This window comes from Copadichromis virginalis, linkage group LG18 (assembly GCF_057382275.1).
Source record: "Copadichromis virginalis isolate Kocher_CV1m ecotype Utaka linkage group LG18, C_Virginalis_male_GT1.1, whole genome shotgun sequence".
Lineage (NCBI taxonomy): Eukaryota > Metazoa > Chordata > Actinopteri > Cichliformes > Cichlidae > Copadichromis > Copadichromis virginalis.
The window spans coordinates 31,409,764-31,436,749 of NC_140635.1; the positions used below are offsets into that span (position 1 = coordinate 31,409,764).

Genomic DNA, 26,986 nt, shown 5'->3' on the forward strand with positions numbered 1-26,986 from the left:
TAAACTGCAGGAATGTCTTAAAGACATAAAGACCTGGATGGCCGCTAACTTTCTGCTTCTTAATTCAGATAAAACTGAGGTTATTGTACTCGGCCCTGAAAATCGTAGAAATATAGTATCTAACCAGATTCTTACTCTGGATGGCATTACCTTGGCCTCCAGTAACACTGTCAGGAACCTTGGTGTGATTTTTGACCAAGACGTGTCCTTCAATGCACATATTAAATAAATATGTAAGACAGCTTTCTTCTTTGCGCAACATCTCTAAAATTAGAAATATCCTGTCTCAGAGTGACGCTGAAAAACTAGTTCATGCATTTATTACTTCCAGGCTGGACTACTGTAATTCATTATTATCAGGATGTCCTAAAAACTCGCTGAAAAGCCTTCAGTTAATCCAAAATTCTGCAGCAGGAGTCCTGACAGGGACTAGAAAGAGAGAGCAGATTTCTCCTGTTTGGGCTTCCCTTCATTGGCTTCCTGTTAAATCCAGAATTGAATTCAAAATCCTGCTCCTCACATACAAGGTCTTAAATAATCAGGCCCCATCTTATCTTAATGACCCCATTAGTGCTCTCGCACTGCAGGCTTCCTTGTTGTTCCTACAATGGCATCTGTGTAAACAACTGAACAATATGAATGTACAATTTTACAGATTAGGAAACCAAAATATACTTTATAAACCCTTACTTTGTTGTGCTGCAGCTTTACCATCTATAATTTAATCATCTTTCCAATTTTTCTATAACCAAGGCAGCATTGACCTTGTTGTTTTCCACTGGAAGTTCTTAAGTTATGGAAAATATGTTTTGTTTACTTTAATGAAAACAGTTAAACTTTTCTACAGTTGCAGCTTGTTGGGACTAATACCTTTCAGGCTTCAGGGTGCCAGTGGGAAGATTGTTTAAAGACATTTATGGAAATGCATAGAAAAATAAAAACCAGTGTGAAATACATGGCAGTCTCTAGGGCTGTCTTCTACCCCCAAAATAGCCAACTCTTTAAATCAAGACACAAATGTGTAATAAGTGTCTTCGGCCTATTTAACAGAATAAAATGTGACCTTTTCTAGTGAAATATACTGTTAAAAGACAAAAGTACCTGCAGTAACATAAGTGAGACATGCTTGTCTCTTCCAGCTGCTGCTGCCTTTCCGTGGAACTTATCATCTCCATGTTGTAGTTCCTCTCATCACCAGTGGGTGTCGCTGCGGACTCTGGTACTCAAGCCGTCTGTCCGTCTGTCTAGCAAGGATAGGGTGATGTTGTATTGTGAACTGAGAGAGAGAGAGCGAGAGAGAGAGAGAGCACCTCTGCCGCTTTCCTTGCCTTCTCTCCTGTGCGCAGTGCTCCGGCCCGGCCGCTCCTTCCTTCCTTCCTCATTTCCTCCCCACAGCTGGCTGTCTCCTCTCTCGGATGCTGGTTGTGCCTTCTCCTTTCGCACTACCGCCGAGCAGGACCAAATACTTCGGAGGGGTGGAATGACTGACTACCTGTTTTGCATGGTCTGAATTTCGGGAAATTCGCACGTCGGAAAGGAGGGGAGTCAAGAGGGAAAAAAGGAGGCTCTCCATCCTCCCCGAGGGAATTTATTTTACAGTAAGCAGGCGCAATGTCATTCCAGAGTCCTCTTTCCGCTCGTCTCACACCTCCCATTTGTGCAAATGCCTAGAATTTTTTTTGTTTGTTGCCAGAGCATGGCAGCGTGCTGGGAATATGGCTGCATGTTTTATTGTGTGTGTGTGTGTGTCGAAGTGTGTGCCAGATGTTTGGTGGGGGTTTTTTTTTCTTTTTTGTGTCAGTTTATTCCGAGGCGTGGTGTGGATCGCGCGCGCGTGTGTGTGTCTGTTTTGCTTTTGGCATGATGCGATAAAGGGCTGTGGTGCGCTTGCATTGCTCGTGGAATGAAAATGGAACCCCCATATTTCAGCTTCACTCGCCGTCCATCCATCAGGCCGGGGAGTGTGGGGGTCGGAGGAGGGAGGGGGCTGGCTGATGTGAAAATGGTATTAGGCTACTTTCAGGCTGACCTAAATATGAGCGATGTTCTCGTGATTATCACGGGTGTCAGCGGCACATCGTGCGCCGGCTGCACCGTCTTTGTGTTGTCTTTGCAGAGCGATGCGTGTGGACGCTCCGTATTGTAGTTTCCCTCAGCCATCACTGAGGCATGAGGACGGATGAAGAGCACCTTGCTGCCTGCGTGCTCCATGTTGAGCACTAAAAGCACCACCACCGCCACAGTGTGTTTTCTGCTGTTTCTCCAGCTCTCAACTGTGGAGTAATTAATGTCATTCATCACGTTGTCGCCCCCCCCCCCCCCCAAAAAAATCTATGTTTTTCACCAGCTAACATCATAATGTTTGCTCCTGTCAGTTGTCTGTGGATTTCTGCTCTATGACCTGGCAGAAAGTGGGGTTTCCCACTGCCGGCTGAATTAGCCCCCACACAGCCTACCAGTACATCTCCAGCCACCATGGGCTGCATAGCCGTTTAGATCCCTAATCTAGGGCTAATTCCTGTGTTTTCTCTTATGGACTATAGGGCTTTCGCTCACTGATCCCCCTTGAAACTGAGAAGCTGGCTAGCCTCAATATAAGAAGTTTAATGTGATGGACATTAGGGGGTTAACCGGCAGAGCAGATAATGTAGGACAGGGAAATGTAACTTGTTGTCAGCAGGCTTATATCATTTTGGCAGTCATTGGTTCATGATGAGGAAGTGAGATATTGAGAAGGTGCAGAGGAAAAAAATCACCATTAGTTAGTAACAGTTATGTTTCCTGTCGGTGAACTATTCATCATGACACCGAACGAATGGAAAGGCTGACACTTTTGGCACTTGTACCAAGTGAAGTTATTTAGCCAATGTTTCTGTTAATGTTAGCATGTAAATGACTGTAAACCAGAGGAGTTACTATGTCATCTTTGAGTTACATTTGGATGATTTGAGAACAGCAATAATGTTACTTTTTTCTAAATAGGGACTGCAAAGGGTGTGGCAAAAAATACATGACAAAAATACACTTACATCATCCAGTTTTTGTTTGCAGGTCTGACGTCATTACCCGTTGAAAAATAAAAATAATTATTTGTGAAATTTAGATTTTTAAATGAGCATTTTTATGATACACTATAGAGTGTGTTTTCAGCTGGACCAAACAGAACAACGTGTTGTCTGCAGCTGCATTTACCTTTAAGATTATGCTAAATTACAAGATTAATTGTTGGAGTTATGACAGTAAAAATGTAGAGTAGCACATGTCTGTGGGAAGTACTTTAAAGGGAAACAAACTTTGTTTGGAAACCATTTTTGGTTTGGAAAAGAAGTGCATTTTCTGATGACCTGTTACCTCTCAGTGGGCCCAGTCCACCAATACACAAGTCCATTCTAATAATAACAGTTTTCTAACCGTAACCACAAGCCACAACTAGTAATTAGTAAACTTCAAATAGTTGAAAGACTGGAAAAGGGGGGGAAACTGCTAGCTGGATTATGCAAATCTAACATGATCTGCCTCACCTGTGCACTGAAAACCCTTAAATTAACCTTGTAAAAAACTGAGGTTTAAGCAGCCTTTTGGGGGGAATTTTTTAATGGCCAGCTGCAGTGACTATTGAGGTCAATTCAGTTTTAGTTATACAGCACCTGGTCACAACAACAGTTGCCTCAAGGAACTTTTAATTGTAAGGTAAAGACCCTATAAAAACAAAGAGAAAATCCCATTAATCAGTTGATTCCCCTTTGACCAAACACTTGGCAACAGTGGGAAGGAAAAACTCCCTTTTAAAAGGAAGAAACCTCAAGCACTTTTATTTTGAAAGTTCACTTGCTGTGAAGTACTTCTTCCCTATGGTCCAACCTACTCCATCCAACCTTCCAACTTCTTAGACTACAACTGGTGTCTAAGAAGTTCTTATCTGAGTTTGTACTGTAGTAGTTATTTAGTGGTTTTTAATCAAAGCTACAGAGAACAAGGATTAATATCGAGAGCTGCAGTTTGTAATGGTGGAGTGCGAGGTCATCTGCAGAATGAGAGACTTGCTAAAGATTGTATTACTTATGTATTGACTGTCAGAAAGTACTTTGCAAAAATATTTGCAAAAAATTGTCTTGCACCTTGCATCTCCTGCAAGAGTACAACCTGGCCAGGTCACCAGCTGCAGGGAGCCAAGATGATAAAAAAGTTCCATTTCAAACATCTAGCAACATTTCATACTGATCTCATGACCCCTCGGGGGGTCCCAACATCCAGGTTTGGAACCAGTGACTTACCAGAAGTGACCTCGTAAAGCTTTATAGATATCATTATCATGTTGCAGCTCTGGTATGAGCATGATTACAGTTTCAGCTCCTTGTCTCCAGTATTCATTTGGTCCGGCAGAGTGCTCACACAAACAGCTTGTGTTTACTGACTGCTACAAGCCAGATTTAACACTCTCAGGTGAACCTGCCAGCCACTGTTCTCGTCACACAACATTTAACTGATCAAAGAGCTTCTTTTTCCAAAATGTTCCATTTCCTGAACACGCTGAGCGACATTACAGTCTTCCGAGTGCATTCACCTGGCACTCTGAGATATAATAGCGTACCTCCAACACACCACGCCTTCCCCTTCAGTGCCCCTAACCCCCCCCCCCCCCCCCCCCCCCCCCCCACCGTCATTTCTCTGCCTAATTGCTAAAGATTCATGGTGGATAGTCAAGCCGTAAAGTCTGTAAAGTGATTGACTCTGCCACGGCTCAGAAAAGTAAGAGCCCGTTATCGTCCTCGGCTACTGCAGCCTCAACAGGCTTCATTAAGGTTTTATATTCAGATGATGATGCATGTGATGTGGACAAACTTTTAATAACCTCATACTGACCGATCCAACACACGAATTACTGCTTCCTGTGCAAGACTCAGAATCAAACGATTTCCCTAACTGAGCTCAAGTTACAGATTTATGAATATGATTTGAATACTTACCAAACATGATTTGGTAAGTATTCCTCAGAGATTTGTTCCGATTGTGCAAAATACTGTTTTTACAAAATGTATTTGAGCTAATAGTAATAATCAAGGGGCATTTGAATTTAGGTTTTGTTTTTCGTATAAAAACATTTTCAGTGCCATTAAAGAATCTTTTTCTTTTTTTATATTCAGCAGCAGTAGTCAGCAATAACCGCAGCCTGTATGTGTCACTTTCGGCCTTGTGGCTTGCTCGTTCAGTCTGAACAAACTCGAGTTAATATTTGCTTCAGACAAATATCTGTATCAATGTTTTACGGAAAGGTTCAGCACTGGCTGGGGAAAGGCCGAGGATCGGCCATGGGCCTGTCAAAGACCAGCCAGCCGTTTTAAGTGGCTGTATCCGTCGGGCACAGGTGAACCAGGCTGTCTCTCACCCCGGTGGGATCTGTGCGAGCCTAAATGTAATGTTCCCAGGTATTAGCAAATTTACATGCTGTTATAGGTGGTGACAGTCACAAAAGCGAGATCTAAGTTAAAACACTGCGTAACCTAAATAGACTTATTAGACTGGTCCTTATTCGGTGACACTCAGCACTTTAAAGTGTGAGTATTCACAGCATTCTGAGGCAGTTCATTCAAAATTTGACTTGTCCAGAGCTCAACATAAAGTATGGGATGTGGATTGGTTCTTATATAGTGCCTTTCTACTCAATTGAGCACTCAAAGCACTTTCTACCGCAAATCACACAGTGTTTTTATCTATGCCTAAACGCTTTCTCACAGTTGCATACGCACTTGTGCAAGAAGGCATGTGGGCTGGGGGGCTCAGGGATCAATCCACCGACCTTCCAAATGGAAAAGGACCCGCTCTACCACCAGAGCCACAGCTGCCCCTTCAGTGATGAAATTACAGAGAAAAAAAGGTCTTCAATTTTTATTAGACATATTATACATACACTATATAATAGCATATAGGGTTTTGACAAATAATTCATTAGAATAAAACATCGTATGACCTACTTTTGCAGGTGCATTACTATATTATCATTTCTCTTGCCTCTATAGTGATATTATGTAAGATTTACAGATAAAATACTAATGTCCTCTGCAGATTCTTGACATTATTATGTAATTATTATAGTGACTAATTGTCAACAAAGGCAAATATCTCACTTGTGCATCATCATGTCCATACCACAGGGCAGCTCTCTTCCTCTGGCTATTAATTTCATAGCCATCATTACAGTAATAACATGATGTAAAAATGGCATACAGGGAAAACTGAGCTATGAATTGTAGGTAAAGTCTTCACTATCTACATCCATTGTCCTAACCAGATAATCTCTGTTGATAACCTTGTTCTGAAAAAGAGAGAGACATGGACACAGAGAGAGAGAAGAGAGAGAGAGATTGTGTTGCCAGGTCATTGTATTCCAATCATGGCAGTATCTGATTCATATCACACAGCAGGCTCCCCCTCCCACCATCAGTGTGTAGATGGAGAGATAGGTTGCCTGGTCAACAACCTCTTTATTGTGTGAACCACTCAGAGCAGAAACACAGCAGGAGATGCAAGAAGCAGGACAAGGTGCCAACACCATGGGCAGCATTTTGTAAAACCTGGTTAAAGAACAAATGAAACTAAAGCAATTTTAAAAAAAAAGAAACGAAGAATTATTTAACAAAGTTAACAAATATATCAAACATCAACGATTGCCACTATGACTTTGTGTTCTCAGGGGAAAGTGAAAGAAATTCATGTACAGTGAGATAAAAACCCCTCTCACCCCAACCAGTCGCAGCAGATGGCCCTGCCCCTCCCTGAGCGTGGTTCTGCCAGATGTTTCTTCCAGTTAAAAGGGAGTTTTTCCTCCCCGCTGTCCCTAAAGTTCTTCGCTCATAGGGGGTCATATGATTGTTTGGTTTTTCTCTGTATGTATTATTGTAGGGTCTGTAGAGTCTGTAGGCGCTGTAGAAATAAAATTTAATTGAAATTGAAAAATCCTTCAAGAAAATGTTACAAATTATATGTCTCTTTGTAGTTTTTTGGTTGTTTTTAGCATGACCTTTAATACTGACCTGATCTTCTTTACAGAGATATTTAATGACATCTCGTCAGTTAAATTCTCATATCCACACACATTTGCAGGTGATAGGCTTCTCTTGTGCAAGTCCTTTGCCTTAACTTTTCCAAATATTCAGCTCATTTATCTATCTATTATGTATTTATCACCAGTTTCCAGTACTGGATAAGTCATTAAGTTCTCAGAAATCTCATTCACACCCACGCATTTTAGTGAACTTTCACAAGACAGTGAAATATTTCTAAAAAAAAATCTTCTGTCCAGACTTTTATACTATCACTCATGCCTGGGAATCACTCTTAGGGTTTTCGATTTAAGTATGTCACAGCCCACATTTAAGTTAATGCTTTCAGCTTTTTTTTATTTAATTCAAATATTTGAACACACACAACATCCCACTGACCAAAGTGTTAAGGCTGAGGTTTAAAAATGCGACATTGTGAAGGTCTCCTTTGAATTTACCTGAGTGAAGAACTCAACTTTGAGTGTATCTAAATGGAAACACTCACGGAAATTTGCAGTGCCGCTGTTGACATTTGCTGTTTGGACACCGTGTGAGCACCTGCAGCACAGCTTGGGCATTTAACTGAACGACTACCAACCATATCCTCTCTTTGCAGCTTTCACTCATGGGTTGGACTGGTTCGCTAATGGATGATGGCAAATAACAGCTGCACTTTGCTCTCCTGTCTTAGGTACTGAGTGGTTTTCTCTTCTCCTCTGCTTTAAGAGGGGAGAGGAGCAGAACAGTCGCTACATGAAGAGGGTAATGGCTGTTTGTCAAATGCGTCATTCTTTCACCTGAGTTTTGTTCATTTTACCTGATGGTCGAGTGTTTCAGCTGCAAAAGTCTCCTATTGCTTTGCACCTACATTTGCTGTGGCTCCCATCTGGTTGTGAACTGAAAAGACATTTTAGAGAAAAAGCAACCATGGCTGTGAATATGTGCTCAGTTAAACAATGACATTTAGTTCAATTTAGTAACCACATGGAGCAAGCCGCAGCCTGCTCAGCCAGAAGGCCATCGCACTACTTTTTAATCACTGCAGCACATTAGCAAATTAATGAGTAATGGATAAATGAGAGGCATCTTTCATCTCTGTGTTAAGCCAAGTTGGGGCCAGTGCTCTCATCATTGTTTCAACGGGTCCACCGTTCTCTTTGTGTCTGGCAAAGCTCAGACCTTGTATTTCCCTCTGCACCGAGGGAAACAATAATACTCCTAATCCACCTTTCACTGCATTGCTCACCCAATCAATCCCCCACGGAGTAAAACGCCGGCAAATCATGGTTGCCGAGTTGTGGTTGCTGTGGCAACATGGACTCGGGTTTTTCTGTGATGTCAGCCAGGTACTGCGTGGCAGTTTGTGCTCTAACAAGGCAGACCCTTGTTGGGGATAATGAGCAAAACTCTGCTGTCATGGCGATGACTCTTTTTGTGCGTGAGGGGAGGTCAGCGAGGGGCGACTCCCAATTAGCTTGGAGTGTGTGAGGGACACAGTGAGTAGGTGGGTGGGAGAGTTGCCCCCCTGGACTTTGCTGTTTTATGTTGCGTGTGAAATGTACTTTTTGGCAATATGTTTAACAATGCTAAAAAATATTTATCATAATGGTTGTGGGCTTTGAAATGGTTGTTTTAACAGTGAGATTAGAAAAGACTTCTGTTCAGCCTGTAGTAGAGTGAACAGAAGGCTCTTACCTTGTTAGTTCATTCATAGTTAGTTCCAATACATTTGAAGTAAAACGCAGTCCAATGAGCACCACAGGTGGGATTAATGGTATTGTGAACCTGCCTTCAAGCATCCTTAATTTGTGACCTTGACAGGGTAGTGTTCAATTTTTTTTCTTTTTTTTTTAAATAAAAAAATTATTTTAAGTTTCAACAGCATGTTAATACAAAACTTTGAATATACAATACTTTGCTGTTCAGTATTTACAATACCCCAAAAGATAACAGAAAGAGAGGAGAAGAAAAACAAACAAAAAACAAAACAAAGCAAAACACAAATATAAAAATAAAATGTATAAGGGACACTCAGTGTACAGTTAACCACAATAGTGATGTAGACATTTCGTATCAGATAAGGTGGTTTTTAAATTTTAAAAACATTTTAAATATTTCCATGTATGTTAGAAATGGCTGCCACGCCTTAAGAAATTTGGTGGTTGAACCTGCCAGTGTATATCTCATCTTTACCAAATGCAAAAACCTCATGAGCAAGCCACTGTTCATGTGTGGGAGGAGCTTCCTGTTTCCATCCTGAAAGTACAAGGTGCCTTAATGAGTGAAGCAAAGGCAATAGAACTCGAATCGTGTTTTGAGAAAGTGACGTTTTGAGGTATCACTCCAAAGATAGCCATTAGAGCAGAAGGATCAAATGTAACGTTATGTATCTCTGAAAAGGTATTAAATAAAGAGACCCAATAGTTATGAGTGTTCACTTATTTTTGACACCACCAAGCCTAATGAACAACAGATGAAAGAACAGGACCTGGTTTTCCACTGCTCTGCTCCCCCTTATGGAAAAATACCCCAAAAGATAATGGGATGCATCAGTGTGGACAGTATTCAGAAAGAAATATTAGCATCTAATCATTGTTTAGGGAGAACCTAATGCCCGAGTCTTTCTGATTCTGATTCTGATTCCCTCCCTGGTTAGGCTGGAGTCAGTGTGTAACTAGCTGAGAAAAAGATCAAGAATTCTGTCTGATATCAGGCTCATTTTTGTGCTAATTCAAGTCCCAACCAAATGCACAACAGCTAACAAGTGATATTCCACATTTACAGTCAACCTATTTAAAGAAATTATCATAGTTTGTTCTAGTTTGAATTAGCTGCATCACAGAAAAATGCTATTACGTTATACTGCATGGAAGATTTAGTAAATAACGCATCATCACTTGATTTTGAACCGGGCGTCAGGGTTTCTGACTGCAGAAAACAAGAGAAGTAAACTTGTCTTCCCAGTCGATGTCCATTTCATTTAAATTTTTTCTTCGGGGGGGGGGGGGGTGTTAAATTATTGCATGCTCATATTCTGCCCTCTGTTTACCCTCCACTGCACACTCACACACATAAAGGCAGTGATGCTCTATTGTCCCAACAAAGGAAGCAGCTCTTGTCTCGTGTTTACCCACATGTAATTTAGATTTAGATTGCGTGCCCTCGCTTCTTTGCATGTGTGTGTTGTTGTGTTTTTTTGACTCGGTGGGCATTGAAGGACCGTCGACTGCAGCCTGACAGGCGCTCTTTGTTCTCACTCTTACGAGTAAGTGGGCCTTACATAATTACGAATGAGCTTTCTATCTTTAATGCTGCCGGGAGAAAGCATGCAAAGCTTTTGGAGCTGTAAAGCTAAAAATATTAATAATCAAAAAAATGACACATTGTGGTCAAACACCCATTCAACACTTATCACCCTGTTGAGAGCAGTTCTCACTCTGCTTTACTCCACCACCTGGGTTCTTTGGAAGCGGCAGAGGATATATGCATACTGACTTTTCACGTGTTAAATCAGTGCTGTTACAGAGGATGTTCCTGCCCCCCCTTTTTTCTCATTGTTACTTTTTTTGTGTGCTCCTAATGGCTTTTGTTGGTGAATAAACACTGTAGGTTGTCCCAACCACTCCACCTTCCACTCCTCCATTGCTTCATTTTTTGCTGACAGTGTGGTTTGTGTGGGGTCTGTTACAGACTGCACGGTGTCAGTGCATGCTCTCGCTTCAGGCTGTGTCCTTGATTATTTTGTGACCGATAACGCTTTCGATGTGCTGCAAAGGAAAAAAAAATCCCCTTAAGTGGCTATTAAATGCCATAAAAAAATGACCACACCACCAATTAAATGCGCCGAGGATGAAAAGCAAAGGAGTTCTTCAAAAATGGAGGGCAGTGTTATCTGTTCTCTTTCTGACAGTTTTTATGTCCTAAGCATTTTTTAAACTTTAAAGGGCATTTTGGTGCCCCGAGTGCTCATTAATTTCGAACCCTTTGCCAGCAGTTGCTTGCCTGCAGTTTTCTAAGAGTGTGTGTGTGTCTGTGTGTGTGTACACGTGTGGTAGAGGAAGTGGCGTCTGGCCAGTTGGGTGCTGCTTTGTCTGGCTTTAATGCCTCTTCATTCACTGTACTCACATCCAGCCAGCGCCCTGACAGTCACTAATCTCCTCTTTATCTTAAAGGTTTGCTCAGCACTTCGGCGTCCCATTCAGGCAGCTGCAAACCAAAGATTTGAGGCAGCAGCGTGGACCTCCATGTTGATAGATTTACTCTGTTCTTTAAAGTAGTGAGGTTGGAAAAGCTCCAACCTAGCCGTAGTAGCGTTTTTCTCTGTATCCAGAGTTAATCCCAGATAGTGGATACATTTGGGCCTAATCTGGGCTACTTTTACCATGACAGGCACGGTATTGGCAAATGTTCTGTAGGCCAGACATGACCTCAAATGTCACAATGCCCATCTGGCCTTTATGAAACGGACACGTGGTTGAGTTGCAGGCTGACCCAACACTGTTAGGCAAGGCCAAATGTAGCACAAAGAAAACTGCATATGTAGGCCACACTTCAGCTGAACCCTCATCGCATTCTAGACAGTCTGGGTATCTTTGTGATGTGTGTGGCTCGTACCTGTGGCTTATGCTCATAGGCAAAAGCCATTTTATTCACACACAAGTGCATCCATAATGAACAGTTGTGGGGTAGCTCAGATAATGCAGTGCACAGCTATTTGGAGAGGATGGGTGGTGGACTGACAATGCTTAAATGCACGGTCAGACAGCCACCAGTTTGTCCCAAACGATATTTAAAAATAGTATTTTACAAAGACACAACAGCATTGCACAGGTTGCTGTTGCAACCGTGTTCTCTCTGTGAGCCGACTTGCAATTGTTACATGCATTCCCAGTATATTTGCTACTGCTACTCCCAGTTGTTCCCAAACACTGAACTATTTCAGAAAATGTTCATTGTTGCTTAAGGGCTATGTATCTACTGTCTACGGTGAAGCCCTTGGGAAGCACAAAGACTGATAAATTGCCCAAAGGGATGTCACTTGAGTCATCGTTTTTGTGATTACAAGTTTGAAATGTGGATGTGAAGTAGAAAAGAGTAAAGTTACCTCACCTCTGCTTCAAGCAAGCACCTGGAGGCTGGCATAATACGTTTTTGGCTGTCAAGCTGCATTGTGTTAATGTAATGTTATTATTGTCAGTTACTGTTTCAGCTTTCAGCAGTTTTGAAAACATGATTACTGAGAAAAACTGGTTACTCTTTTTGCAATGCTGCTTTCCTTTAGCAGACAGGCAAAACTGTAGCAAGGGTTCCTTACGTCAACGTGCAAGACTTGACTGCCCACCTCTGCGCTTCGACGTCACCGAGTTGTCAGTCTCTGCGCAGGTCTTCCAAAGTGCACGAGTCCAGTGCCACTGAGACCACTCCGCATGTCCATCTACAACCCATGTACAACAGTGCAACAAGTTTATTTTGTGTGTGCATGCGGTTGTTTAACAGAATAAGCACACTGAACTCTTAAATATACACAGATTCTAATACTCATAAACTTAAGAGTTAATCCATTACAAATACATAAAAGCATGTATTGGTTTGTGGAAGCCGCCATGTTGCCCTGCCATCTTTATTATAGTGCCCAAGATGGCATCATGTTTATGTATGTCTGTTTATATATGGAATAGTAGTGGTACAATAGCTTTATCAAGCTATATAGTTTATGTCTTCCATATTTCCAACTATATCCATAATCACATACTGTGTATGCTACCATTGTGTATAGTGTATTATCTTACTTTTTTTCATTGATTGTACTTATTTGTATTTTTGTATTTCCTTCTAATATCTGTACCTGAGCTGAGGTGACGCAAGAATTTCCCCGTTGTGGGAATAAAGTCTTATCTTATCTTATCTTATCTTATCTTATCTTATCTTATCTTATCTTATCTTATGTCATAAGAGAGCAACCACATACGCCAGATATAACTTATTGTCAGCGGATTAGAGGCCTGACCCTCATGTCTCCAGACAGCTGACAATTGAACATAACGTGAGTCATCAGGTTTACTGATCTATCAGTCATTGCCATTAATCAATGGCTTGGTACGCTCACACCGAACAACCAGAATGAAGACAAAATTGTAATACAATTGTGTTTTTCCCCCCTCTGGATATTATTTTTATTTTGCTGGAAACATTAAGAGGGGTAATTAGCTGTAAAGGTCTTGTTATGGGAGGTTTAGATGCAAAACAAGCAGTGCAAATAATGAGAATGCTGTTTCCAGTCAGTGCCCGTGAAAGTCGTCCCTCCCCACCCCACCCCTCCACTCACGTGGCCACACCCGCGCTGTTAGTGCAGTGCTCTGGATTTGGGATTGGCTGAAATGAGTGTTGTCATTGACCAGCCTGGCCAGAGAAGCACACAGGAGCAATCAATAGAGGACCACCTTAGCCAACCATTTAGTGAATGAGCCAGCTATATGTAAGCTAAAATCCAATTCACATTTTAATAACAGTAATGTTTTTCCATCATCATATTTTCCTTTACGTTCAAGGTTATATTTAACCCCGACTCTTTGGGAATTTGGAAACTGATTAGAATGCAGATCAGACTTTTTAAAGATTTTCAGTGGCACATCTGAGACAAAGCAGAGACTGAAGTATTTTAAACAGCTTTGAAGACAGAGAATAAACAGGACATTTGCAACTGGGAAACAGATGTAAATGAAGTGAATCAGCTATCAGACACTCTGTTTGCTAGACAAAATAAATAAGACCATTATGCTCCTTACTACCCAGAATGTGCTCCTGACTGCAACTCCAAGGAAATATTTTTTCTCAGACCTTTTAAGTTTGACTAATAGGGATTAGTCAGGTTGAGCTAAGCGTCTCACTAATGACTAAGTATTGTGTCTGACTGAGAGACGAAGAGACTTTGCAGTTTATTGGCTAAGGGTCAATTCCCACCGAGATTTTCGCTCAGCTGGCTAACATACTGCACACCATGTGCTTCAATATGTGAGTTAGAGCTGGGAATTCCACGTTTGTACTCCTCTCAGCTGCTATAGTAACAAAAAGACAGTGTGTCCTTACTTATCTTAGCCTTTGAGCAAAATTGATGAATTCCATTGATTTGTGGCAGGGAAATAATGCAGTATCCACCATTAACTTGTCTTAACAGTTAAGACACTGATCAGACAACAATGGCCTCTTCCTTACATTTATATAAACACTCATTACATTTGATTGTCAAAGAATTACTTCCAAAAGGAGTCATGGTTAGGGCTGAACGATATATCGCATTTGCGATAATATCGCGACATGATCAAGTGCAATTTTCTAACCGCAAAGGCTGCGATTATACTCTGGACATGTCCAAATTCATGGGCTGCATCCTCCTGAGGCCGCATTTGTAGACCGATTACGTCACAGCGACGCGCCGAAGGCTGTCCAAATTACTACCATATCCCAGAATTCATAGCGCGGCCCAGCCAAACTCCAGTTTCCAACAATGGCGGCCGCTACTAAGTTTTAAAATTACTCATACTAATCTTTCTGGGTCACAAAATAAACTTTTAAAATATTTTCAGGCGAGAAAGTAGTTGTGTAAACATCAAATATCTGCTCGGTTTATCAAGATATCCCATATTTGCAAAAGTGCTTCGACGTTTTCAGAGGCGTCTGCTACCCACCAGCTCGACAGCTAGCCGGGAGCTCGAGGGTTACTGATGCGGCCGAGAACGGCACAACTCCCGGCACATCATTTTCAGATCACCGCGGAGTTTCGCTGCTCGGGTTAAACGTAATATATAAGTCACTTAGACAACCTAAAAATGTTATTGTTGGGCTTTTTTCAGTGTTTTGTTTGTTCGTGAGTAAATCGGTTTGGCTGAGATTAAAGTTATTAGATTAGATAAAATAAAACTTTATTAATCCCCCGGGTGGGTTCCTCCTTGGTTTTCACACAGCTGACTAAACGTCAAACAGAAAACTTATTAAACAGAAGTATGAGACAGTCGAGAATTTACGCCAGTGTCTGGTTATATTTTAGATAGCAAGAAGCAGACGGCCGAGTTTATTAAACTCCACCGAGACAGCGGTGACGCTAATCAGAACTAGCCTTCTGATTAGCTAATCAGAAGGCTAGACCGTCCAATTTCACGCCTTTATTGTGTGTGTGTTTATACAATTGCTATTATGTTTGCACTTTATGTGTAATGTTACTGACTGCAGAGATCAGTAAGATGTGTGTATTTTTTATTTATTAGTTTTATTTATTTAATATTATTTTTTAATTGAATGACTGTCTAGTAGTTCACAGATGTCGAAAAACTGAGTGTGGTAAAGCCACTGATTTTGTTTATGTATATTTCTGCAATCTGCACATTGTACTGACTTTCATTTTAATGTTTACACCAGGGTTCCTTGTCAGCACTTTATGCTCAGATGTTTGTAAGCTAAAAATAAACTATTGTGTATGTTCAAATATACTGTTGTGATTGAAGAAGTTAAATAAAAATGTCAGTCATCAATTCATGCATCACCTCATGTCATCATAACAGAGGTCTGTCTTCCAGGAAAGAACAGTTTAAAATTAATGTAATATAGTATTGGCCATACTATATGATGTATTGCTTGTCTTTGTTTAATAATACAGAAGACAAAGACCTTAAAAAATAATCGCATATCGCATCGCAATCGCAATATTGGGGCAAAAAATCGCAATTAGATTATTTTCCATAATCGTTCAGCCCTAGTCATGGTGCACTAGAACATTAGAGCCACGTGTTTGTGTCCGACCCTGGTCGTCTGACTGACGTCACCTATTTTGCTGGCTATGTATGCCCTCCACTTATTTCAGTCAACTTGTTAATCAAAATATATTGCGTTTTGAAATGTTTCACAGAGGAGACATTCATCTTGACACAGCTATAATTTTGAGCTTAACAGTTTTTGTGGCCTCTCAAAATTTACACGTCTGCATCTTCTAGTTCTACAGCAGGGCGGCTTCAAAGTCGGTTTCACTCGATCTTTTTTTAAAATGTTTTCCTTTAAATCTTGAAAGGTTTGCATGGTCTTTCATTTTGCATGTTTATCTGCTTCCACTATTAAACCCTGTGTTTATTTTATTTATACATATATATGTATATATTTTTGCATTAATTTTCCCAGCTCTAACTTCAAAAAGCCTCAGTTTCGAAGATCTAACAGTGCAGTGTCCAAACAGTGTTGGAGCATGAAGTTGTACTCCCTTTACGCAGTTTTGTAAGACTCATATTTTTTGTGCCACCTTCTGCTCGTGAGCAACAATTATGATGGGAGGTAAGGAGGAAATTAAGTTATAGAGCAACAGGCCACTTAATGTCAAGTTAAAGGTTTTTAGAAGCCCCTCCTATTGTGATCCCCTACAGTATCTGGGAACGTGTCAGTCCTCTTCCTTCTCATCTACTGAACCGAAGTCGCGGTTCTAACACATTTACATATTATTCCCAATATTGACACAACTACTTATCGTCAGTAGATCAGACATGTCCATGTCCAGACAGCTGACAAGAACTAGCTAAACAACCAATAGTTGGTTATAAGCTAACAATGAGCTAGCTAATGTTAGGACTTAGCATCTTAAAAATCACATTTTCCCTCTAAAAATAAGTTTGATTACACTCTCACAGTCTCACATCACGTGAGAGTTTATTCAAAAAGCATCACAATCAGAGTCCAACAAAGTTATATTCAAAAACCATTTCACCAAAAATGGCTAATAACAGCTAACACCGACTAACAGTGGTAAAAGCATCAGTCTTACCAACAGAAAAGTTTAATATATCCTCAAACTGACTGACCCTTGTCAGATTCTTTCAGTTTTTATAGCCTCTTCCAGAATAAATAGATATAGATGCTTGGATGGGTTAGAATCTCCAAGTTACATTATAACTTTAAGCACATGTTCGTTATGTTAACCTCTTAGTCATGATCCGTCCCTAAAGCTAACTAAGTTATTACAACCAAAAAGATTCACTGAGAGGGACGGCGTGGTGGTGTGGTGGATAGCAATGTAGCCTCACAACAAGAGGGTCCTTGGGTTGAACTCATATCTGAGGCCTTTCTGTGTGGAGTTTGCGTGTTCTCTGTGTAGGTTCTCTACAGGTACTCGAGCTTCCTCCCATAGTCCAAAGGCATGCTTGTGGTTAGGATAATGGCGATTCTAAATAGACCAAAGGTGTGAATGGTTTTCTATCTCTGGAAGAAAATAGGTAGATAATTGAGGAGATGCTCCTGTAGTGGCATTGGGATTATAGAAGTTTTTGTAATTCTGTCGTAGATTACAACATTATGGAATTTCTACTGAGAATAGAAAATGTTTGGGGTTCACTGCTAGTTTAAACCATCATAATAGTTTAGATGATGTGATTATAGTTTGTAAGCCACGACAGAGCAGCTGGCTGGATAAAATGGATATTTAATATTATTGTAAAAACTAAAACCTTAGCCTTGGTTTAGAGCTTAGTGGTCTTTTGTTGACAGATTATTAAAGCATGTTGCAGATAATTTCATATGTCCACCCTCTGAGCTCTGTTAAATCTGCTGCCAGATTTGAGCACATCTGTTGCCAGAATTTTGTACATCTGTTGCCAGATTTCAGTGACAAAAAGTAGCCCAATAAAAACCTACTTTTGAAGCCAAACACTTACTCGAGGTTAAAAAAAAGAGAGCTACATTATTGTTTTCCCATTTAGGAGAGGTTAAAAGATAATTCAGTGTTTTCTCTACATTGAGCAGCAACTTCCACAGGGCTGTTTGAGTCGATTGTTGTGTTCAAGATGAAGTGGGGGTATCTGGCTACTCTGTGCCTAGAAAAAATGTAATTAATACGAATTTCTTGCACCACATGACCATTATAATTAGGCTGAAAAACACCCTCGTGCACTTACTCTACCATGAGAACTATGAGCACAACAAATGCTTCAGAAGCAGTAAATAATATGTGAATCAGGACAGGAAATTATTATTAGAAGAGTAGAAAAATAGGTACACTGAAAAGGAAAGAGCTTGCTATTAGGTCTTGATGAATGTCACACCAGGACAAAAAACTAAAAGATGTTGATTTAAAGTAAGTGGAAGGAAATGAAATGCAATAGCCTTGTAATACATCAGAATATGATTTCAACCGTAAAGTGTTTTTAAATAATAAACCTTAGGAAAAGCCCATCAGATGCAACAAAGTAATAACACTCTGGTTTATTAAAATGGCCCCACCTCAGATATGGAATTCTTTTTAGCTGTGCATGTATGTGTGTGTGGAATGCACATGTGGCATAAAAATGTGTGAAAAGTGTGAGTTTTGTGGTCAGCGTATGCGAGTTAATACACTCGCAGATTCAGATTTGGTTCCATTTTTCAAATCACCACAGCTAAAGCATCATTGATAAAAAAAAAATGTAGCCATAGCAACTGATACGATTGTTTGCAGCCTGGGGTTTGGCCCTTTAGCTATCACTCGCTTTACCAAAAAAACCCCAAAACAAAGCAAACAAACAAAAAAAAACAGTGAATGGGTAAAGCTGGGAAGTTACTAGCTAACACTGGGAAGTTGCTAGCTTCCTTCTCTACTAGCAAGGTACAGCTGTACAATATTAAATTACACGCTATGCATTAAAAGATGCATGAAACAACCCCAACCATAATCAAATGCTGATCAAGGCAAAAACAACGATAATTTCCTGTTACTCAAAGCTGCTAGTTTTAACACAACTTTATGGGTTACGTTATCTAAAAAATTCCCCTCCATACAATACTCATGAATGAGGAAATTAGCTATGACCAAAACCATTTTTTAGCAGTCAACATGGATATATTTACTTTAAAGTTGGTTTAAGACTGCTGCCTTTCATATAGGAAGCAGCATACACTGCACTGCACTCTGAACCCCATTCTTTTCTATGGTTTATGCTGCACAATGATAGTTTCCCGCTGCGTTGAACAAACCAGAGCACAAGCCCGCTGACCAGGGAGCACTCACAGGTGCCCCAGTCAAACTTCAACACAGCTGAACTTTGACATCAGCACAGTGTGACACATATTCACACAACCTGTAGAACTGTAGAATGAGAAGCAACAGGCGCACAGGCGTACACCTGATGACTATGAGCGCCTGCCAAAAATGTCATCAACGGCCAGCTCAACAAAAATTTTAGGTAATTCACGCAACCTTATCGTAGCCTCCGATGTGAAAAAGCCTTTTGTGGGCAAGCTTTTTCAGCATCTCAACAACAGTACAGTCCTATTTTTAGCTAGCTTAAAGGTTGATTGAAGTTAGAGGGTTAAGTGGGTACAATCAACATATACTAGCTTATCTTTTCCTCTGTTCTTTTTTTAGTCACTGATGGGAGTAGAGCTAGACGGCATGCTTCTCACCTTTAACAGATTTTGTTTGTCAGTTGCTGAAAATAGCAGAATGAACAAAATGAGAACCCTACAAATTAAAACGACAAAAAGCTCAGGTACAACAAACTTCGCCTGTGCTCCACTTGCACCATGGCTCAGGCAGTATCCACAAGTTACACTATCCAAGTCTTATGGTAAACCACCCTGGTTGTCAAAAAACATAATTGTATCTAAGGTTTTCCTTCTAGTAAAAGGCATTTCTAAATGACCACCAACTTTTGATTGGTAGAAAATTATGTATGTGCATACCCTCCAATACAGCCTTTAATTGTAGCACTGCTGCCTTGGGTTTCGATGCGAGTGCTGCACTACCCTGACTTTTGAGCATTTGCAAGTGTTCGTTTTACAAATTCAAATTAAAACACAAAGTGTAAAGTCACTGCTATTATTATTTTCTTTTAAAAATCATGGCAAGCTTAATGTGATTCAAAATGCTTTACTTTTTCTTGCAGTCCTTGCTGTTTGAAAAAAGGTGAGTCAGACCTGGTCTTTGAGCACGGAGAGGAACGAGGAGAATGATTATCAGGAGAGTGAAGTAGTGCAAGCGAGTGAAGAGGGAGGCAAGAAGAGGCTTTATATATGTGGTGAGCATTCTTCACTTGTGACTGTGGGAGCCAGTGACACATGAAATATGAGAGACAGCAGCACTCTCCACTATTTATAGTACTGCAAGAGAGAAAGAGAAGAAACTGGCCACACCATATACACTCCAGGGCAGAGGTGGCATCATTTTTTCATTCGCTAAAGAGGAAAAAGAGGAATCCCAGCCAGTACTGAGAAGGCACATATGTCACTGCAGTGACTACGACAGGCCAGTCTGAAGCAGAAACGCGTGTGTCATCTCAGTAGTGAGAGGTGGCTTAATAAGCCTCTGCATCCACTTTTCTTTTTTAGCTCACAAAGCTAAACAGATGCTTGGGGGAAGTGCCGGTTGTGGCTTTGTGTTGTTGCTTTGTGGCAATTCAAACCCATCTGCAGCTCAGCACTGTTTTGTACAAACTGCTAAAAATGTATCAGTGCTACTGGGAATGCAACAGCATGTCCTGTTCTGCTGGAGATAATGATGAAAAGAAGCCAAAACGAAGCCCACTGAAAGTGGGCATGCAGCTTAGGGAATCTCTCCATTTATGTTATTTTATGTTTAGATGAAGCCTCGCAAGCAAGAATCAAAAGAAAGCGGAATTGGTTCAGTTCTTGTAGTGGGTGATAAGCACTAAAAATAACCGTGGCAAACCGCCGCTAATGCTAATTTAATGGGGGTCATAAGGCCAGCTGTAAATATGAATGGATGGCTGAATGGATGAAGACTCATCATTTGACATCATCTGCTGTGTTGGTCCTGATGTAAGATGATTTTGATAGCTCTGTTCTCAAATTGCATAACATGTCTGTGCTGTCAGGCCAAAGAGGCATCAGAGCATCCCATAAAAGTAACCGGAAGACTTTGATTTGTCATGCTCAGAAAGCATGACCCATTAGGAAAGCAGCAAGTATTCTTATCTCTCCAAAATTGTCCAGAATGGTCACATTTGCAGCTTAAAATGATACTTACGAGTGTTTTTGAAGAGGTATTTGCTTCTTGACATTTCAGTGTTTCACAAGGTGCCCCAACTCGCATTAAACCGTCATCTCGGCTGTTTGATGCCAACGCTCTCACGCTTGGGCTTGAGCTTTAGCCACGGTCCGAGGCAGAAGCTGAAGGCGGCCGCGGAACTTTGATGCTGCCTTCCATAAGCGATTTCTTCAGTGATGTCATATCTGTAGAGAAAAGCCCTTCAAAGTCAGGCTGATGTATTATGCATGGCACTATAGTAACTAGCCAGTGTGCTAGTAGTGCTCCGGGGTGGTAATGGTGATGCTTGCAGTGCTGAGAATAGCAATGGGAAGCCTTTGTACTGAATGCTTTTGCCAAGGATGAATTCCTCTATGGTCAGCTTATCTTTCCTCAGATGTATGTTCTATGTATGCAGACACCGTGCAGGCGTAGCAGTGGATTGTGCTTTATGCTTTGAATGCTAATGCATACTGTAGAAACTCACAACTTTAGCAGACAACTTGTGTCCTTGTTTGAGCTTTTTCATTTTCATAACCCTTTTTTTTTTACCTCTGCCAAGCAGGTTAGGTTTATGGTAGTGTTTGCATGCACCGGTGTCATTCTGTGAACGTGATAAAGTTTTGAATGAAGTGTGATAAAACTTTGCAGTGGGGTCATTTAGCTTACATTCACAAAGGTCTTCAAGGTCAACTTGAATTGTGTTATAACATTAAAGAAAATATTGTTAAGAGAAATGTTAAGGTGAGAAAATCTGACTTTTTTGTTAGATTGGATAATGACTAGTTGTTCTTAAAAATGAAGCTTATTTTTCACTTAATGCAAGAACTACTTTTTCTATTTTTTAAATGACAGATTATAGCAAATCATGCCATTATTTAAAAATTAACTATTTTGATAAATTATGCATTTATTTATTTTTGAGCTCCCCATCCAAAAAAAACATTAACTATATTAGTTAAAGGAACAGTAAATAATTTATCCCCTTGTCTTCTGTTGCCTAAATGTTGGCACAATATAATTTAGTAATAATTTAGTAATATTAGTAATATTTTCTTGGACATCATTAAAAAAAAAGATCATTTATGGTGATATGTTGCTGCACTTCTACACAATTATGGCAGATGAAATAGGTCATTTCAATGGCACCAGAAGGCTGTGGATCAGTAAGTCATTAAATCCTTTATTTGGTTCATCGGTTGGTGTACATACTGGAATTATACATTAAATATCACAGCAATGGCCAAGCATTTTTGTGCAGACATTTATGTTTCCAAGAGTTAACTGTTGACTATTAATACTCTTACCTTTCATCTAGTGTAAATGGTAATGTTGATATTGTTGATTTGCATTCTCTCACTTCACTAAAGAGATTCTGAGAATTAAATTTAGCATAAAACAGCATGTAAAGGGCCACTAGATGAAACAAATATGCAAGACACTTGCAGATATTAATACGCCATATGAACAAAAATATTCGGCAACCTACACATCAGACCTACAGGAGCTTTCATGACATTCTTTTCTAGATCACAAGGTATTTAAAAAAAAGTTGGTCTCCTCTTTGCAGCTATAGTAGCTTCCACTCTTTTGGCAAGGCTCTCTACAAGATTTTGGAATGTGCTGAGAATTGTTTCCCATTCATCCAGAAGAGCATTTGGATGTTGGACCAAAGGGTCTGGCTTGCAGTGTCCGTTCTAGTTCTTCCCAGAAGTGTTTTATAGGGTTGAGGTCAGGCCAGCCGAGTTCTTCCAACCCAACCTCATTCAGCTTGCTTTGTGCACTGGGGCACAGTCATGCTGTCAAAGAAAAGACTTTGACCAAACCTTTCCAACACGTTGTCACTCCCACAGCGTAACATTTTATGCTAGGTGACAAATCGTCGGTATATTGCGCTTTCGGCCATCCAACATATCCCTATATTACGAGTTGACAATGAGGAAATATGAGAACCGTGTGGAATGATCTACACATGTACGTTTATTCTACTTAAATCACTTTGGAAAGCATTTAAGGTGGTGGTTAAGATTAGGGATAAGGTTATGGTTAGGGTTAGGGCCGGAATACACGGCTGGAATGTGTGTTACTGCAGGAGCGTCATTCTATTCGATTTCATCCAAAATCCGACGCGTAGCATAGGAAGGTCACCTTTCGCGTTCCCATGGAACGCCTCGAGACGTGACAAATTGTTGGTATATTACGCGTCGGGAGTGAGAACGGGCTGACCTTTCCCACAGAGTTGGAAGCATAGAAAGGTATAGTTTTAAGATTTCCCTTTGCTGGAATTAAAGGTTTGGATGAGCTCCTCGGGCATATTTTGATAGAGTCTGTCTGTTTTATTGCTGGGATGTGTCTTGGGAATGTTGCCTGAGAAACATCCCAGGAACCGAACCTGTGGTTTTACGATTGGTAGACCCCACTCTGCAAATATAACCTTGCAGTACTGACTAAACCCTCTGAAAATTAGTTGTAACAAGCCTCTGGCAGGTTCTACAAAACGCTGCAGTTGACCAGCACTGCTCGCTTTGAAGGCTCTCTCAGTCAGTAACTTTCATTTCTGAATTCTCCTTCACAGGCAGCTTTGGATTCTTTTGTGGCGAACAGGGTAGCACAAGTTTTAATTTGTTTTCGCAATATGTTTATCACCACTGTTGTAACCTCTGTAATTACACCATGTGATGGAGCCTTTCATGAACATAGCTCACCCTGAGGATCTGTGGAAATTATGTATAATTCATGGTGTTGATTGTATTTATAGTTGCTCTGGCTTGTTGTTTGGAGACAGAGATGTAGCATTAAACAAGGGCTACTTTGTTATGAAGATGCGGAGCTGCTCCTTCAGTGAACAGTTTGTTTCCGTTCTTTTTTAAGTTTTTGGCCACCGCCTGGGGGGTGAAGCTGTGCAGAAAGAGGTGGAAACTTTGGTGTTTTTTTGTTTTTTTTTATTTCTTTCAGTCTCCTCCTGTATTCACAACTGGCAAAAAGATCAACATCCCCACTCAAATTAATGCGATTCTATATTCTTTTTTTCTTTCAAGCTAAAACACTCTCAGCTCTGTAGCACATTCAAAGCTGTGCCCTTGCAGAGTACCATTAGAGTACATAAAAGTTTAAATGTCTTAAGCTCTGAATTGCCCACATTTGCCTGTTCGTTAGAGTAGCATAATTTATAGGGAGACAACTGACTACATGATGTTGGAGTCATGAGAAGCAAGTCTTCATGAGCACTACTAAGAAGTGTGCTCAGTACATACCAAATGATTCTGACAAGCAAGTCCTTCTAAAGTAATCGTTAAATCAGAGGGTGAAGATTTGGTTGAAAGTGCATTAAGGGAAAAGTTAGTGTTAGGCAAGAAGTGTTCCACCAGGAAAGTTGTTAGAAAATTGCTTGTATTTGGTTCATACAGCACTATTCACCAGCTATAACAAGAAGCGGATTCTCGCCTCTCCAGTTGTCCTATGTGAAATATATCACAAGAAAGGTTGGATTGGATGGATCGTTACAGAAACACAAAGATAACTAGAAAAATGTGCATTTCCTGTGAAAATGCTGTGTGGATGCTGTAACGCTGAAGTTGTCTGCTGAAAATAGATGAAAAAGATGAAAAGTTGCAAAAATTGTAATAGCTTTGCAGAAGCATAAGAACTTAGCAAAAATGTAATTACTTAGCAGAACTGCAATAACGTAGAGGAAAAATAGTACTTAGCGGAAATATTTTAACCTAGTAAAAGTTGCATTTCCTGTGAAAATGCTGTGTGAATGCCCTGTTGTGTAATCTGCTGAAAACAGCTGAAGAAGTAAAACTATGTGCTGAAAGGAGGTGAAAAGCCAAAAACTCTGCTGAAAAGGGGTAAAGAAGCTGAAATTTGTGTTGAAAAGAGTTTAACTGTTTACTGAAAAAAAATGTTGCCATAAGCGGGATTCGAACCCTGACCTCCCGCTCTGAGAACGGCTGCTGATCTCATTAAGCTAAAACACAGCTCACCCCGGCTAGCAAAATCAGTGACCACACTGATAATGCGGTCCATTTATTTCAATGGGAATAAAATTGCATAAAAAATTTAATATCTCAAAAAGTATAGAAGTTATGAGCACCAAAAGTCATAGCAGGAAAGAGCAGAAATAGCAGAATATTGTAAAATTTGAATGGTAAAAATAGCATTTTTACCATTCAAATGTCTGCAGCATCCACACAATTACCAGACTTAGTTTGCTGGGTCACTCTGTGTGCCACAGACAATAACCAGGCTGCATGTGTGAAACTCTGCATGCAGGAGGAAAGACGCTGAGACAGGAGAGACATCCACTTATTTACCACCCACAGCATGAAGGCACACTGTATACTGATACCAGTGGGAGAGCATCAGTTAAATGACATTAGTGGATGGACTGGGAATAAAACAGGATTATGTTATGTTATGTCTTTTGCCTTGGTTTTTGTTTTTTGTTTTTTTTACCTGTTAAAAAAACCTTGTATGAAAATCTCCATAAAGTGAATATAATCACTGTCATGTACTTTACAGTGGAAACATGGCTGCTTGCGTTTCTAAATGTGACTCCAGCATTTTATTGAACGTACTGGGAAAGCTGGCATACTCCCTGTGCGAGTATGTGTGTTTGTCAATAAGAGCACATTAGCGATTTGTGTGTGTGTGTGTGTGTGTGTCTGTGTGTGTCTGTGTGTGTGTTTAGGTCAGCTTTGCTGCCCACATGGTTTCAGGTCTCTCACTCTCTCCTGCCTGAGGCTATCCTGAGGTGGATCCCTGCTGCTGTCCCGTAACCTTGCCAGTGACAACACTGGCAGTCAATCATTTTAAAGCAGTTTATGACTTGCCTCCTAAACTAAGAGTTTAGGCAAAGGATGTGTCACATAAAGCAGGACCGCTGAATTTTTGATGCAAATAAAAACTGTCCTTTATTTGATATTATTTGGGGAAAAAATAAAAAAGCAGCTTGTTTCTGTCTTTGCATAAGTTTTTCCAACAAGGACAGTGTGCCAACAGCAAGGCATTACCCCTAAATCTGATCGCTCAGACCCCGTCTCCAACCACCACCACCATCAACCTCCGCCTCCAAAGCCGCCCCAACCCCTTCCCCCGCACTATGATAATCTGCTGATGTGACCGTAACCACTTATCCTTCCACAAGATTGAGGAACACGGCTGAGCAAGGCTGATCATTACGAGCGTTACAATTCACGCTAGTGGTGCTGGATGGGATCGAGTCCTGTTGCCGATCTTGAACTAAATGGCGTAAGGAGGAGGTCTGTCAATATACTTTTGACCATTTGAAAGCTTGTGCTGTTGACTGGATTGATGTTTCAAGCTCATTTCATTTGTGTCAGTCTGCTCCTGATGCGTCATGCCTCGCGGTTCTGCAACATGATTTGTCTCTCACTTCAGTGAGCGCAGTCCAGTTAGTGAGTGATGATTAGATGAACTGCAGGGGGTTTCACAGTCGTTCAGTCTTTTGGCATTAAGTCAAGTCAAGTCAAGTCAACTTTATTTGTCAATTCTGCCACATGTACAGGACATACACAGAATAGAAATTGCGTTACTCTCAAACCCTAGTGATTAGAAAAATGCAAATAAAATAATTAAAAAGTAAAAATTTAAATAAATACAATACAATTTTACGTATAACAAAAAAAGCTATGCAATATACAATATACAATATTCAAGTAAGAAGGCATAGTGGTGCAAAATAGGCAAATCACTCAAATAAGCAAGTTCCTAATAAATGAGCAGGTTTTCACACTCACAGGGTAACCTTGGCGGAACTTTCCTGAAATATTACACTCTTATTCGTCAATAAGCCTCGACTCTCTCCAGCCTGGGATCAGCACACGCCTCCAGGATACCCCGTGAAGAAGATTTGCATTGATATGGGAGTAGTTTTGAAATGATTTCCTCAAGATTTCTTCACTTGACAAGATAATGAGTAAAGATGAGGCCT

At 40.5% G+C, this 26,986-nt stretch overlaps 1 protein-coding gene across 7 annotated transcripts in view; it reads left to right on the plus strand.

Annotated features, from left to right (window-relative positions):
• The first annotated feature begins 1,295 nt into the window (after positions 1-1,295).
• The window catches only part of ctnnd2b (catenin (cadherin-associated protein), delta 2b), a 236,594-nt gene continuing 210,903 nt past the window's right edge, over positions 1,296-26,986 (plus strand). For all 7 annotated transcript variants that reach the window (XM_085440168.1, XM_085440170.1, XM_085440172.1 and 4 more), the window contains exon 1: positions 1,296-1,598. The gene's annotated coding sequence lies outside the window, so the exon portion shown is untranslated. The remainder of the gene's footprint in view (positions 1,599-26,986) is intronic.